At 47.4% G+C, this 16,234-nt stretch overlaps 1 protein-coding gene across 2 annotated transcripts in view; it reads right to left on the bottom strand.

Annotated features, from left to right (window-relative positions):
• LOC115914955 (rho GTPase-activating protein 20-like) overlaps positions 1 to 8,520 on the bottom strand; it is a 29,290-nt gene extending 20,770 nt beyond the window's left edge. For both annotated transcript variants that reach the window (XM_030967852.1, XM_030967853.1), the window contains exon 1: positions 8,388 to 8,520. The gene's annotated coding sequence lies outside the window, so the exon portion shown is untranslated. The remainder of the gene's footprint in view (positions 1 to 8,387) is intronic.
• Positions 8,521 to 16,234: the final 7,714 nt, after the last annotated feature.

Below are 16,234 nucleotides of genomic sequence, written 5' to 3'. Positions count from 1 at the left end.
CAGGGCTGGAGCCAGGCTCTGCTCAGTGGTGCTGAGCAGGACAGGAGGCAATGGGCAGAAATTGGAGGACAGGCAGTTCCACCCGAACATGAGGAAGATCCTGCACATGAGCAGGTTCTGTGCACACTGGAACAGGCTGCCCAGGGACAGTGTGGAGTCTCCCTCTCTGGAAATATTCCAGATCTGTCTGCTCACAATCCTGTGCATTGAGCTCTGGGATGACTCTGCTTGAGCGGGGAGGATGGACCAGTGTGGTCCCTTCCAGCCTGAGCCATTCTGTGATTCTGTGAGGATGCCATATATAGCAGAGATAGTGCTCCCATGATAGTGCTCAGGACCAGGCATTGCTAAGCAGCTTCCTCCCAGCCAGGCAGGCCAGCATCACCCAACAGGGAGAAGGGAGAAAGCTCCAAAATGGAGCAGGCCCAGCAAAAAACATGCTCTGTATGAACCATGGTTTGATGTGAACTCAGAGCTAAGAAACTTGGGTGTAAATATTTATCTGAGCCATTTCACACAACTTCATCTTCCTGTCATGTTTCACTAACTGCTTTCCTCTCCCTTACTGCTAATACGCAGCTCCAAACAAACCAAAACACTTCTTAAAATATGCAGAGCTTGGTGGCTGTAAATCAGTTTGCAAGGACACACTTTGAAACATTTCCTTTTCCTTCCAAGAAATGGAACCCTGCTGGTTTATTTTAAAGTCTCCCATATAAGCAGGACTGGGAGAAACAGTTCTTGTCTGCCAAGGGCCAAGTGGGTTTTCCACTTGGGGGTGGAAAGAGAGGTGCCTGGGGATCAGCTTAATTCACACTAATCTGTTCTATGCCACATTTTTTCCCTGCTCCCATGGATTACTTGTGCCATCCTCAGAGTCTGGAGCAATGCCAGCAGTGGATGGCAATGAGGGAGGATGTCCTGCATGGAGGGGACTGTCACCACACAGAGCCCCAGTCCTCCTGCCTGAAGCAGGTCTTTCTGAGCAGCTGGTGCCATGGGGATATTCCTAAATGGCAGTGGGCTGGAACCCAAATAAGGACACTTGGAAGTTGTCATGGCTTGGGGCTGTTTCTGGCTCCTGAGCACAGCCTTGCCTTGTCCTCCACCAGCAGTGCCCACGCCTGGAGAACAGCACAAATGTTCAGTCCCATGACAGGGCACTGCTCAGGGTCCCAAAACAGAGCAAAACCCTCAATTGTCACTCAAAGACAGGCACCTGAAAAGGGGCCCAAAAGCTTTGAGCAGGAAGGCAAACCTCAGCTCTCATCCATCAGCTGTGCCTCTGTAAAACACACAGTGCCCACCTGCAGCTCTGTGCTCCCTCACTGAGGTCCCACAACCAGACAGAGAGGTGAAAATTGAATAATACAAGAATAAAAAATATCCTACTATTTGCAAACCTCAACCCTGATATAGTGTTGGTGGGCAGAATCTCTGAAAATTACAGGCAGCCTCTGCTGAGAACATCCACAGAAGGTCTTTTCTCTGCACATTTTAGGGTCCAGCAAGAGAAGGGTGTTTGTGTATTCTGGGACAACAAAAAACCAAAAACCACTGCACAAAAAATGCTTAGTGCTGGTGAGGATGATTCTTAGTCATCACCTGCAGCAGGAACAGGCCTTGAACACCCAAAGGATACACACAAAGTATTTTTTGCATCAATATCAAATTGAAAAACCTTGAACAACACAAATGCAAGTCTCTTCTCTGTCATTAGCACAGAAAATCACTAATTGATGGAAATTGAAGACATCAATAAATATTGATGTTGATTCAGAAATACTTCTGAATTTTGGCTTAGCAAGACATGAACAGCTGCTAGAGGAAAGCAGTGAGAAATGTAAAACCTTGCTTTGCAAAATTTCTTCACCTTTTCTTAGAGGTTCAGACAGTTTTGTCACAATTCTGATGTCCAGGGCAAAGTAAATTTGAAATACATGTTGACAATGGATTAGACCAAACACTGGCATCTACTGGGATTTTCCTGAAGTGCTCCTTCCCATGGTGAAAACCCATCACAACAGATTGCCCCTACATGTTTTGATACAATTTTTTATCAGGACTCTTTCCTCATCCCTTTCCTTCCTTTGAACCAATGCTGGAAGCCACCCCAGGAACATCTCACAAGGAATTCCTGCCTCTATAGCTCTGAAGGAAACCTCTACACAGCTCTACACACATATATGGTGTCTGGCCTTAAGCTGAGGCATGCTCTGATGATGAGCATGACACCAGTGGTTAGAAGGTGGCTACAGATTCTATTCACATGGGAAATCAGAGGGGAAACACTTTTATAAAACCCCTTGGACCATTTAATTTAGGTTGGTGCTGTGGGGTAGAAGTTTCTGTTGTGAAGTTGTATATACATAACACTGGAAGGGAACTTGCTGGGTTTCACAGTATAAAAATTCATCAATGAGGCCAAAGTAAATGAAGAATCATGTTCTTTCTTTAAAAATGCAAATAAACAGTCCACTGAATTGAGCTTTGGCAAAATGAAAAACTTGCAGAGCAGCCAAACTAGAGGAACAGAAAAATGTAACACATTCCTTACTGCCTTTAAAATATCTTCTTTTCCCCTGGCCTCTTGGTTCAAAACCCCTCCTCCTGCCATAATAAAAATTAAAAAATCATAGACAGCTGAGTCTGCTCAGCTGCAGAATTACTTCAACCTTTCCATGCAGGGATTCTGAGCATGAGTATGGTGGTCCAGACCCTGCTAGGGCCCAGATTAACTCCCAGTGCTTGAAATGCAGACTGCCCAGGAAAATATAAACTGCCCAAGGACGAGAAAGTGCAAACCACAAACAGTTTACAAGGCAGAAATGCTCCAGGTCTCCTGAGCAGACAGTGCAGCTCCACATGACACTGGCTCAGATCCTCACCTCTCCCACAGCCCCACCAAGGTGCCAGTGGCCCACAGCACCCCTGGGAGAGTGACCAGAGACCCACGAGCCTCAGAACTGCCCTGGACTGGCTCAGGGATGGAAGGAGGCTGTTTCCAAGCCAGCCTCCTCCAGCCCTGATGGAAACTTGCAGGAACTGTGCACCCCAAGGAAGGTCCCAGGTTCCCCCCAGCACTGACGTCCCTGCAGGCAGGGGGACAGTGGGTGACCTCAGCCCGGGGACAGTGGGTGACACAGCCCCTCCAGCAGCACTGCCAGCAGTGCCTGTGAGCTCAGTGAATGCTGCTTCATGTTAAGTGATGGTGCTTCTCATCTATTTACAATGATTAAATCATTTCATTTGCAGCTTGGCCAGAGAAAGGACTTTGAGAAGAGGCAGCTCTGTGCATCTGGATTTCATTAGAGCTGAGCATTAATCCCTTTATGCCTTATAAGAATCCTGTTAGCATTCTGCAGAGCCGGCGGTTGTGAAATGGCATTTGCAGAGCTGGCTGCCTGAAAAATGGGTTAATCAACAGCATCTCTGCTAGCATACACACCATGAAAGGCATTTTCCTCCTGCTGCTTGCTCATCTGCCTGTCAGCATCAGTGTGGGCACACTCATAGTAGCATTTACTGTCAAACTACTTCTCAAACCCCGGGATAGGTTTGTGCTGAATTGCAGGATTTAATTCCACAGAATTCTGCAGTTGATTGAAATGAAAAATAGACATCCTAGCCTCAAATGAGGATCCAATCATGAATTTCAGTGGAGCTCTGAGTCTAAAGTTCATGAGCTGGGCAAATAAAAGTAGATTTTGGCTTAAACAATTGCACTTTTTTGCCAGTTTTTGGAGTTGCAGGAAGGCATTAAGGGTTGAGCAGTGATAGAGGCCAAGAGAGAGACATTGCTCAGCAGCTGAGAAAAGGTCAAGAAAGGGAAGGCAGGAGGGAGCAGCTGAACCCATGTGAAAAAGAAGATGCAAAGGAGAGGTTTGAAAACACAGCCTGAAGAGCTGCCAGTGGGCTGAGAAAGGGAGGGAGAAAATCTGACCAGAGCTGATGAGGAGCTGGAAGATCAAATAACCTGGAGGCCATGGGAGAGTTTGCCAAGGCTAGCAAAGAGATGTGCACATTCCTTTACTAAAAAGAATGCTATGAACCAATGCAAGTCAGGCTGTGTGGCCTTAAAGAACACATCCCATTCTTTGATGGCATGAGAGGTGGAAAAATACAAGCAGTGGAATCACTACTATGCACATAAAGTTCCCTACACAAAGCTGTTATAATTATTCCACAGGAGCAACTGCTGCAAGCCACTGCAGAAACTCAGAGATGAGCCAAGGAAAAGCAACAACAAAGGCAGAAAACGGTGTTCCCTGGAAGGCAGTAATAAAATGCCAGTGTTCTGCAGGGGATGGGGGTGGTGAGAGTGGGTTATCATCCCCTGGCAAGCAGAGTGAGGCTAAACCAGAGTAATGACCCTCATGCCCCATGCAAGGGCACAGACTGGGGTTGTGGGGGGTGGATCAGAGGTGTGGAGGTTCACCTGCCCCCAGCAGCACCTGGAGAGTGGCCACGGGGCTTTTTGGAGATGTTCTCTGTGCCTCCATTTCCAGTACAGCCTGAAGGGGCAGGCAGTGGAAAACTCTAAGAAAGATTCAATTTAAAGACAACTATTCTATTCACATATTATTCCCTGCTTTAATTTCTCACAGTATTTCTTTTTCACTTTTGCCTTAACATCAATGGAGTGGAAACTGTATCAGCTGAAATTAGGCTAAATACAGGACATACTGTGGGGTACAGATGGCCCCAAAGGCTTCCTGATCTGCCTGCTATGCCCCATTTCCCATTACTTGGGCTCAACATGTTTATGCATAAACTAATACCTCCAGTCATGAGTATTTTCATGGGTCTTTGGTAAACACTTTATAATTTGACATAATCTTTCTTATATTGAGGTGTTCAAAGCCAAAAAAACAATTATCCAGCAAAATTTACAGAAGAGCTACATAGAATTTATATTTGCTATTATTTAGCTGCCAGTACCTACTAGTTTTACTAATTTTCAAGAGGAAATTTTTCCTCAGGTTGAGTAGTAGACTATTCATAAGCAATTCCCACACAAGGACATGTGCACATGCACATCTGCATACACACATCATACAAACACAAAGCTCTCTGGATTATAAATTTCCCAATAAATGTAGAAGACAACTTCAAAACCAAACTGAGCCTTTAAATAGGAATTATGAAAAATAAGTTTTAAATCACAAAAACATCCTGTTTTGCTTCAGTTTCTCTCTCACATGCCACAAACTGGGCTCCACCCCAGCTGTTTTCCAAGGGGCTAACTATGGGTGCCTGGTTTTGGAAACTTTCATGTCCTTATCTGTCCTGCCATTTGCTCTGTGGGAACATGAGGAGAGCAGCACTGTGCACAAGCAGAGAAGGGCTGATCCCAAGTGCATGGGCTCTGAGCACCCATCCCTGTGCCAGCTCCTCTTCCCACAGCTCTAAGACATCTCAGGAAGAAAGGCAGAGAAGTGGAAGGTAGAAGGAGTGGGGTTTATTGGTTTTTAGCTTTGTTTTAAACCACAGTGACTGCCACACTCCCAGCCCCTGGATGAAGTGGAGAAGGTGCTGCTAAGGAGAATTTCTGTTTGCTCTGTTAGAAATCAGCACCCCCAGTGCTGGCACTGCCTTGAGGAGATGCCAGTCCCTCCCCAGCAGCACACAGAGGGGTGGGAGCTGCCAGGGCAGATTTCCTGCCTTCCTGAGAAAGCATCAGTGTAGCTCAGTGTGCGCCACAGCATCACACTTCAGCAGTGGCCCTGGGGACCCCTGCACCCCACCACTGTGGGGTGTCCCCTCAGCAGTGCTGCCAGTGCTCCTGAGGCTGTTGAGGCTGCTCATTTGAGACAGGTGCAGTGTGACAAATGTGTGACTGCACACAGGTGATGCAGGACACAGGTGAGAACAGCCTGAGGGGCTGAGTGCTGCTGTGGGCATTCTCAGAGCTGTTTGTATCCAGACCTGCTGGGAGCTGTTCCCCCAGCAAGAGCTGAATGGTGTCACTGGCAAGAGTGGAGGAGTGAGTAGTGGATAGGTGAAGTTAAACAGAACAAACACAGGAATCTGGAGGTGTTTTGGAGGGTTCTGGCGTGACAGAGGGGTGCTGAGCATGGGGCAGGTAGGAAGATGGAGCATGGTGTGCTGAGGTAATGCTGTCCACGAGGAACTAGGAAAAGATCCACAAGGATCTCTGCATTACAGCTGCAAATCAGAATCTTATGCATTGCAAGCAGGAGGGGATCATTGCAAGCAGTGATGAGGAGATCCCTCATCACTGGTCATGAAGAACAAGCATCCGCTACATCTTCAGGTTAATTAAGAGAAACCATATTCATGGTACATTCCTCATCTCTCCCATACCTGTGAAGTAAAACCAGTCTGACTACACAGGTGATTGAATCACATCCCCTGGTTACAACCTAAAAGAGTTCCAGCCCCTGGAGCTAGCTCCTCTGCAAAGACAAGGCCACTTCCCAAGTCTGGGGCCAGCCCAGTTGAATTGCAATTAAGGAAGGTGGAGCACCAAGAAGCAGAAGCAATCACCCAGACCAGAGCCATGTCAAGTGATCTACATGTGGGCTCAGCCAAAACCTAAAGTGCACCAGCACTTAAAGACAGGTCAAAATAAAGGAACTGTGTCCAGTGCTGTTGTTGCAAAGACCTTCCCTGAACACCCAGAGACTGCAGGGGAGACACACACTATCATTCTGTACCCATGCCTACCCAAAATCAGGCTATGCAACCATCCAAAGTGTGGTATGACGCTTAGAGGGATTCCCTGAAGCCACTGACTCTCGGAAAATATAAATCTTTTTAAACAGACAAACTCTAATATTTATTTTCCTCGTGGAAGGAATCTATGTTAATTTTTAAGACCTCACTAGAGGGCGATAAATAGATGGGCTACAACCAAGCTATTGCCTGTGCAGGCAGTGAGATCTTGGAGAAAACTGGTCAGCTGCAAGCTCGGGGGGTGGCTTTAAAAGGTCTGTGCTTACCAAAACAGCCCCCTGAACACCTCTCTCTGTTCACACACTAAATACTTCACTTCTCTTTAGCTGCTCACTGGAAAGCACCAGTCCAGGGGCCCAGGAAGTTTACCCAGGAGCTGGGTGTGAGCCAGGACTCAGTGAGGCATTGGCAGCTGTGTTGTGACCAGGAATATTCCCATTTGTACATAACCCATCCAGTACCAGTGGGTTAATGAGCTGAAAGTCATGCTGGACAAAGTGATGACCAGATTCTTGAAGGCATCAGTGGAAGGCTGAGGTGCGGTGCCTGGTCCTGCTTTGTCCATCTGGGGAACAGAATCTATGCAGAGCTTCATGCTCCTGCAGGATCAGGCATTCCTGGCCCTGCTGCTGAGGCTGGGCAAGTGAGACCCTGGCTGGGATGCTGAGGCAAAGAGTACTCTGTTAAATGTCCTCATTTTCCATCACCTGCAGATAATGTGGAACTGCCACATCACAGCAACACTCTAGGTGACACAGAGGTATCAATAGGCAGGGGTCTGCTTAGGAAAATGAATATTAAGGAATGTTCTAAATATGGAAGACCATCAGAAGGTAAAGGGAAATCCAGCCACCTGTGTCTTAGGTAGGGCTCATAGGTAAAAACTGCAAATGCCTCTAAAGAACTGGCAGCAAAAGCTCCAATGAACCATCACTCTGGATCACAAGGATTTCGTGGGCACATTCCAGCCCCTGGCAAGCATTACAAGTATTACAACTAGCTGCAAATTTTTATTGTTATATTTTTTTAACAGAACTTGCTATTTATTCCAGTGGAAACTCCCTGCAAAGAAAATTGTTCCACTCTGCCACTGTTTGTGTTGGATGATTCATTTGAGAATTTCCAACTGGCATTTTGGGAAAGTTTTCCCTCTTATTTTCCATTATTTCGAGCTAACGTTATGCTAATACGATATTTTGTTGCTTGTTCTGTTGAGCTGAAAAATCACCAAGGGCAGCTGCGGTTCTGTGAATCCCGGGCACCCCTGTCCGGCCGCAGCCGGTGCCGCCAGCTGCGCTCAGCAGCTGCTGCCGGGGAGGCGAAGGGACGGGGCAGCGATGGCAATTCTCGTGCCCGTCCCTCTGTCCCGACACCGGCTCACGGCTCGGAGCCCCGACAGCTCCCCCGATCAGCGGCGGGACGGAGCAGCGACCCCGCGAACGCACCGGGGCTGCCGGAGCCGCGCGTGGTTCCCGTCCCGACCGCGGGAGCGACCCCGGCCCCGCACCGCACCGCACCCGCCCGTCCAGCGCCTCCCGGTGAGCCCCGGGCACCGGGAGCTGAACGAGCCCGGCCGGGACCCACAGCGCAGCCACCCGGCGGTGCCGACCCGCCCCGCTCCCGCCCGGTGCCGCTCCTGCCCGGTACCGACCCTCCCGGTGCCGCTCCCGCTCCCGCCCGGTACTCGCCTGGCTCCGCGCGGAGCCCGCGGCGCAGCTCGGGGCGCGGCCGCGCTGTCATGCCCGCGGCCGGGGCTCGGCGCGGCCCATGGCCGGTGCCCGGTGGCTGCTGGCCGGTGGCTGCCGGCGGCCCCAGCGCTCGGTCCCGGAGCGGCGGCGGCGAGTGGGCGCGGGGAGGGCGGAGCGGGGCCGGGAGGGGCCGAGCCGGGCCGGGCCGGGCGGGGCCGCGGCGCCCCCGCCCCGAGCGCAGCCCCGACGGCCGGACAGCCGAGCCCCGGGAGCCCCTCCGGGCACGGGAGGGGTTCTGAGACCGCCCCGGAGCTGCCTCTGCCCCGGCTCGCGGTGGCCGCGATGAGCACGGTGGGCGCTGCCCCGGAGGCCGGAGCTGGCACGGAGAAAGAGCGATCCGGAAAGTGACACTGCGGGATCGATTTTCTGGGCAAACGCGGTGGGAGAGCCAAGAAGTGACAGGAGCCGGGACAGCCGGGCACCTGTGTTCTAGAGGACCTCTCTTCCTGCACGCCAGCGCACCTGAGCACTCTGTTTCTCACTCTAGGACTCTCAAGGCTCCTCTCACGGGGATTTTTGCCATACCAGAGAGAGCAGAGTGGGGTGTGAGAGCCCTCAGAGACCGGCCCGAGCTCCTGCTGCGCTCCTTTCTGGTGCTGCTGAGAGTGGGGTCTGTCTGCGATGTCGGCTTCTAGTACCAGTTATCACAGAGAAGGCAGGAGAAGCAATAGGGACCCGAGTGCATTCTCCTTCTGCCCCCTCGTCCCATCCCCAAACCCATTTGTGGATTTTAGTTGTTGCGTAGGAAGTTTCCTTTAGAAAGTTTTCTATCTGCACTGCAGGGAAATTTTGTGTCTATGAAGAAGTCTGTGTTGAGAAGCCTTCTGAGAGGCTATTCCAAGGTAAACACATACCAAGGGCACTCACTTTCACAGTTCTGTCACTTCAAGAAATATTTGTGCTATAAAACCCTCTCTGGAGATGTGCTGAAAGGGATGTATTACATGAGAAAAATGTACTCTAATCCATGTTAAGCTATTTTGATCTCTTTCACGTCACAGGTTCAGTCCTACAAACAACTACTTAAAGTGTTAAATAAATGGAAACCTTTAGAAAATGAGAGTGCAGCACATCTCAGTCACACAGACTGTCTTGGAAGGTCAAAAGATTTTTAAAAACGATGAAGAAATATGAAGGATACTGTATTTGCCATCTGGTACTCTGTGGTCTGATCTTTGTTTTCTCTCCGCATACAAGATTTGACAAGTAGTGAAATTTTGGGAATGACATCTCCTCTGTCTCTGAACAACCCTTACAAGTACTTTTGAATGTAAGATATATAAAGACATTTTCAGAAAATGAAAGAGTAGCCCCCTCCCCCCTTAAATCTGATTTGCCTTTAAAAAGGCAAAATAAAGCAGCCAGTCCCCTCCTTCCCTGCCTCCTCCCCGCCTACCGCCTGCTCCCCCTCTCCTCCTCACACACATTCATGGAGTATTCCAAACTATGCAGTCCCTCCCCATCAGCTCTCATTCTCCTGGGAAATACCTCAGGAGGCATTTCCTGTAAGCAAAAAGGTACCACTGGGACAGACTAATTTAAGATTGCAGTCAAGACTAGTGCCTGTTCGTGATTCTCATCCATATTTTTCCATGTCTAGTGTCCACAGTCTCAATATGGTTCTGCTTACTGTTGTAGCAACAATAAAATAATTAAAATGGCACAGCCTTTTCCAAAGGATTCCCATGGATAAAATGTCTTGATCTTTTCATTCCAAAGTACCTCTTTCCTAATCTATGAGCAGAAAAGATTTCCTCTGCAGTTGTACCTTCCTCTGAATTCTGAGGTTAACAACACTGATTATACTAGATAAAAAATGCTTTAGAGCCTCTAAACTTATTACATTTTGTTACCACTGGTAGCTGGGTGGACTTCAGCTGTGTTCCTTTATCTCCGCTGCATGGGAAAGGGAATTCAGGATATCTGTGTGCCATAGGTTAGAAAAATGTGTCAGGAACAATGGGAACTTTTCTCCTGAATTTTTTAGCAAACTTAAACAGAGAATCATCTTCCCTCCTCTTCGCCTCCTGCCCAAGAAACATCCATGAATGACCAGTTTCTGAAGAACACTTGAGTCTTCATAAAAAAAGAGTCATAAATAGCCCACTGTGTTTTCAAGTTATTTTTTATTGTATCACAGCAGCCATGTAGGGAATCCGATATGGAGAAAGGAAATAGTTGTATCGGGCTGGGGTACAAATGATCAAGCACTCTTTCCAAGGAGCAGAATCGTGGCTGTGGAATTTAGAAAGGTCATCTCTGCTTGTGTTGGCTTTGCCTGCTTGTGCTTGACTTTGTTGCTCCACTCCATCATCTGTGTTTCTTTCTGAATCACTGCAATGCTGGGTTTGTTTGTTTTTTTTTTTTTCCTTTTTGAAATCTGAATACACATCAAGCATGTTTTAAAGCTACAACTGCTCCAAGCCAGCTAAATTGGCTGCAAGCCTGGATATTATAGGGAGGAATTTAGTCTTGGAAATCTGACAGCATCAATGGTCTTTAGGTCCCTGCTGTCTTTCAAAGGGGCCCTGAATGTCACTGCTCTACTGAAACTGCCTTTTCTAGCAGGTAAGCCCATTAGTAAAGAGATCAAAACCAATTTGTTACCACTGTAGCTCTAAGGGTTAAAAAGTTTTATTAAAAAAAGAACTCAGCACCCTCCAAAAAATAAAACCCCAACAGTTTGGAATTTGTTTTCAAAAGGGCATTAAAAATAAATTACTTGACAACTGTTATTCCAAATCACTGGCTTTGGAGAAATGCAAACTGTGCATTATCCCATGGGAGGCATCAGAGAGGAACCCAATTCCACACCTCTGGCTCCATCCACATTAGAAAATAAAGAATAAGCCCAGGGATTCTGTTCCAATGCAATTGTTTCCTTTGCTGGTTATGGATTTGTTTCAGACCATAGTGCAAGCAGGGAAGGGCTTGGAAAACTCTGCTTGTTTATGGGACAGGGCTGGAAACTTTGCTGCTGTCAGATCTCCGTGACGCTGCTGTGGGAGCAGCAGGGATGAGGTCTCTGTCTGACAGAGCCACTCAGACAGACCAGGGCTGAACAGAAGGAAAACATTTATGCACCAATAGGAACATCTTCTTTTATTTTTTGGACTTACTACTTGATAGTGAAGAGAAACTATTTGAAAGAGTCTACCAACACACAGGATCAACAAATCATTCCACCATGCTTCTGGGTTTGTTTTCCATACTACAGTGCTGCAAACACATAGCATGACTCAGGGTTTGCCATGCTGCTGATGCTGTGCATGTAATGCTCTGATGTCCAGTGGCCCTAATTAGATGAACAAATGTGGGAGCTAACTGAGACACTTCATCAAGTCTGGCCTTGCACTGTCAGTGAGCTGAAACCAGGGAGGACCCTCCTTTTCTATCCCTAACCCTAACACTTCAAGCACTAAGTCATGGACTGCATCATCTGACAGCAGGAGACAGGGTTAGCTGGGGCATGGGTCAGATCTGTAAAAAAAAATCTGTGTTCCTGTGCCATGACTTGGATGGTAACATTTGATGAGTGAAGGCCAGCCCTTGACATCCTCCCCACACAATGTCATTTAACACAGTTGCCCAGGCTTAATCTTACTCAAGCCAAAGGTTGAGCTGGCCCCGTCTATAGAAGTAACACATTCTATAGTCATTGTGACCTCCTCTCCCTGATTTACATGGTGTTTCCTTTAGCAGGGCTTGCTGGCATCCTGTTTGCCTGGTTCCTTTGTGTGTTGTAGCTTCATTCTGGGCTGAAAATACTGTCAGGGTTTCTACACAATGATCGGGCATGTCTGAAAAGCATGAAGGCTACTGAAAGGAATATGCTTCTAAATGGCAGATACTCCCTTTCCTTTCCTCCTTCAAGGCAAAAAGTCAGTTTTACAGCAGGATTTCTTGCCACAGTCCTCTGAACCCCCACATCAGGTATGTATTTGCCATGACACTGCTGCCAGTCATTGCCCTTCCTTACCCTCAGCCTTAGGACCCTCACCTCTCAGGACTGACTTGCTGCTTTGTGAAATATTTTCTTCCCAATTAGCAATATGTTCCCTCACTGCCTGCCCAGTATTTGCTAGAGTGAGGTGACACATAGTTTTGCTGCTAGGTCAGGCAAAAATGTATTTACAACAGACGCAGGTTGTCCCAGAGGTACAGCCCTCCTGTCCCCCCCAGCTCGGGGCTGTGCTCCTGTTTGCAATACAAACACACAGCGTGTCTTGCTGCAGGATGAGAAAACACCTCACTTCTGTTTTGGCCAAGGTTATTCGGCCAAGGTGTTGCTGCTTTTGTGATCTCATCTTTTGCATTTCCGTGCACACAAGACCAGCCAGTTCCAGTGGGGTTAAACCATCATTAACTTGTAAATACCCATGCAAAAATCCACAGTCCACTGAAATTGGTGGGATATCTCCTTGGTTGCTCCCTGTTCTCCTATTTCATTGGAACTTTAATCACATGAGTAAACCCAGTGAGACAGGGCCATGATTTAATCAATGTGATAATTAGGTTTTGTCTCGCTTCTGTTTCAGAGTCCTGCAGACTCAGAGAAGAAAGCCTCTGGATTACCAAAGCTGTATTTTCCAAACAGTTTTGCAGAGATGTGGGAGGGACTGGAAAAGGAAAGAGCTGGAGAACAGGTCTTAAGATCTTTAATAGCAATGGCATGAGGAAGGCTCTCTTCCCCTGTCTGTTCTTGTCATTGCCTGCCTGGAAATATCTTGACACAAAGCTGGTTTGAAAGGGCAGGAATGTCTATTTGCATTGGGACTGCTTAATCGTAGGTTGAATAGAAGATCAGAAAATTCCAGCTGAAAAGAGCACCTTCCCAGCTCCCTGCTCTCATTCACTGGCTCTTGTTGAGGCAGCTGAAAGGCAGGAGTTCCCTGGATGCTGACAGACCTGTGACTTCCTTTTTTCCAGAGCAAAGGCCAGGTTGCCTGAGAATTCTGCTTTGTGAAGCTCATGTTGAAGTCTTCATGCAAAACAACCCAGCAGAAACACTGAAGCAGCAATGACTTGTCCCATGCAGTGATGGAGAATAGGCCTTGCTAAGATCCATTACAAAACTCTAAGAGAGGCCCCCAAAGCACTCAGGGGAGATTTTCAAGCACTGGTAATAACTTCCCTCCAGGTTCCACCCTCCTGTCTCCTGCAATGTAACATCATTGCAGCTGGAGATTTAGTGCTGCTGGATTAAGTCCAGGTTTCAGACCTGGTCCTGAACTCTGCCTTTCATCCCTCCTTGATAGAGGCCTGTTGAAAAAAGCACAGGCAGGACTGGTGCAGAGGGGAGGATTGCACAGTGGGGGCTTGGGTTTGTTTCTTTTCACTTTCCTTGAACTTGAAAATACCTATTGGGATTCCATACCAACAAAACAACCTTTCTTAAGAGGGACCAAGCATGGGAAATATGAGGTCAAATACTCAGTGGAAGCAAACTCAGGATGACAGCAAATATTACAGTGTGACCTGGCCTTGGTGGTGTTCAGCATCTGCTGTAACAGTACACTGAAACAGGGTCACTTCAAGAGAAAATATTCCGAATTTTGGCAGGCTCAGGGAGCCTTTTCTATGGCCCTATGTGACAAAGTTTTTGAAATATAGTTTAAACAGGTGACTAAAGATGTGTATTTTCTGAAATAGTTTAAAAGGAGTTGCTGTGGTTGTTAGAGTACACTCTATCTCCTCAAAGGCAGTTTGTTCAGCTCAGGAGATCCCATCAGATGCAGCCAGTGCCCAAGAGAGGCTGGAGTCAGAGCTGTGTGCTGCTTGGTCTGGATGTTCAGCAGCTGCTGAAAACCTGAGTGTGCTAAAAAGGTCTTTTGTTGCTCTGTGTCTTCCAAGGGCTGGGGGCAGGTGAAAGTCTCAAGCCCTGTGTGCTAGCTGAGGGCCCCAAGCACCAACAGCGCACATTGCACTGGCTCTGAAGTCACCCACAATTTTATCCTGCAGTTCAATCATGTCACAGAGCTGCTCCTCATCAGCAATGGACATTAGAGCTCCTCCCTATGCCCACATCAGCTCATGGTTGCTGGTTCCTTGTGACTGGCCATTTATGGGAAAATATGTGCTTTTGAGAGTATGAGTTTTTGCCATGGAAGCACTCTGCCTATGCAGACAGAGTTGTTCTTCTTGCCAGCTTTCAGCCTTAGTCCTGTGTACATGATTTAGCCTTCGGAGAAGGAGGTAATCAGTGCATCCCACGTGTGTTTGGAGAGGAATGCACAGCAGCTTGTGAAAATGATCCAGTGCATGTGTTGAGCACCAAGAATGTCAGCAGGCAGAGCTCTGAGGGCTCTGCAGGGGCAACCCACAGCTCTTTGTAGTCACTGCTGAGAGCAGCTCTGAGCAACAACCATCAAACAGCCATGGCTGTGAGGAGCACAGTGTTCATCCTGGAAAACTGGACCCCCAGGAGCACCTTCCTTCCTGTTTCAAACGGATTAGTTATGAGGAGAACAGCAAAGTTCACATGGCTTAGCTAAAAATGATTTTAACCTGAAATAAGAGAAATAATACCTGGGACTAGTCCCCCAGTCTGGGATCCAGGATCAGGAGCTCCACAGGAAATGTGTATTGCATGGCACAGGTTACAACTGATGGGCTGAGTTCACTGTGTGTGAGCTGTGGGCTGGAGCATCTGAGCTGTGAGATAAACTGAGGTGTGAGATAAACTGAGGTAAACTGAGGTGTGAGATAAACAGCACCAGCAGGCTGACAGTGGCTGCAGACCCTGCATCTCCCAAGAGGAGCACATGTGAGTTAACACAAATCCCATCATGTGTGTTTGTAACTGCATGGCTGCCACATGTGTATTTGGATGGGTGTGTTTACGATGTTTTTGGCCCACTTTAAATATCCTTGGCAAGAGGCAGTTCTGTGAATCTGAACCAAGCCAAACACACCTCTGCGGTCATTACTGCCATGAGATCACCACCTAGGCACAGTGCTCAGGACCTCTGAAGGATCCCTTTGTCTTTTTTTTAAACATTTTTTCTCCTATTTGAAGCTGATCTAGGGCAATTACTGTCCACCAAATGAACAAACTGAAACCCTTTACAAGCCAGAGCTCTAACAGCAGGGCATGGAGATGGCATGCAGGGGCTAAGACAAAGTGTGTGTGGCTGTGGTGTGATTCTTCAGAAGGACTCCAGACTCATGAAGTCAGTGTACATATCAGATTACCATGATCCTCTGGAATTTTGAGCAGAGCCTCCCATTAGGTCACTATTCCTATGTTTTCACTTTCTGAAGGATATTTATGAACAAGCTTGATTTTTTCTTTCCTCTACTTTGTCTTCAAACCTGTTAATTTAATTTATCAACCTCTTTGGCCCATGCTTTTCAGGAACCTGGCTTAGAGAGAGGTCTGATATCAAATGTCACTTGCTAGCACCTCAGGGTGTTGGGGGTCAGCTGCATCTTGGTCTAAGCCATGTGGGTCAGGCAGTCTCCAAACCAAGCCAATTTAAAAAAAAAATATTTGGTGTTTTTTTTTTTTTTTTTTGTTGTTGTTGTTGTTTTTTTTTTTTTTAAGCAGAAGGAACAAAAACTTGAACTTCAAAATGTTGAAATCATAGGGAGGAGTATAGTTGGAAGGCTACTGCAATGAAGGATGAAGTTTTTGTTTTTCCTCTGGTAATACTGATATGTGTGAATATTTTTGGTAAGAAGAAGAAGGCTCAGTGACCCAAAAATCAGGAGAAACATTTCTGGAAAAGTTGGTCTCTAATGACCCCCAAACCCAACAATACAGCAACTCTGAAGCCTCTCTGTGT

This window comes from Camarhynchus parvulus, chromosome 4A (genome assembly GCF_901933205.1).
Source record: "Camarhynchus parvulus chromosome 4A, STF_HiC, whole genome shotgun sequence".
NCBI classification, from domain to species: domain Eukaryota; kingdom Metazoa; phylum Chordata; class Aves; order Passeriformes; family Thraupidae; genus Camarhynchus; species Camarhynchus parvulus.
The sequence above is the reverse complement of the archived record's forward strand: the minus strand, read 5'-3'. Positions and strand labels throughout refer to the sequence as shown.